This window comes from Myotis davidii, unplaced genomic scaffold (genome assembly GCF_000327345.1).
Source record: "Myotis davidii unplaced genomic scaffold, ASM32734v1 scaffold936, whole genome shotgun sequence".
NCBI classification, from domain to species: domain Eukaryota; kingdom Metazoa; phylum Chordata; class Mammalia; order Chiroptera; family Vespertilionidae; genus Myotis; species Myotis davidii.
The window spans coordinates 84,462-84,797 of record NW_006287077.1 but is presented as its reverse complement, the minus strand read 5'-3'; positions in this window follow the sequence as shown (position 1 = coordinate 84,797).

Sequence of the window (336 nt, the reverse complement as noted above, 5' to 3'; positions counted from 1 at the left end):
CTGGCCTGCTCCCACCGACACTCCCGTTCACATCTCGCTTTCATACAAACTGGCAACCATAGTAAAACAAAGACTTATATTTTTGATATTTATTGTATATATTTAAATGCCATTTAACAAAGAAAAATCAACCCAAAAAATGAGTTCGCGTGTCACCTCTGACACGCCTGTCGTAGGTTCGCCATCACTGCCCTAGAACTAAAACCAGGCTCACAGCTGGAGCTGCGAAAGGCGGATGGACTGCGAGGGGCCCAGCGCCTGGTCCCACAAGCCCTTCCCGACTCAAGGCCAGTGGGGCTAGTTGGTGTTTTAGTTTTGTTTTAATTTTTAATTTTG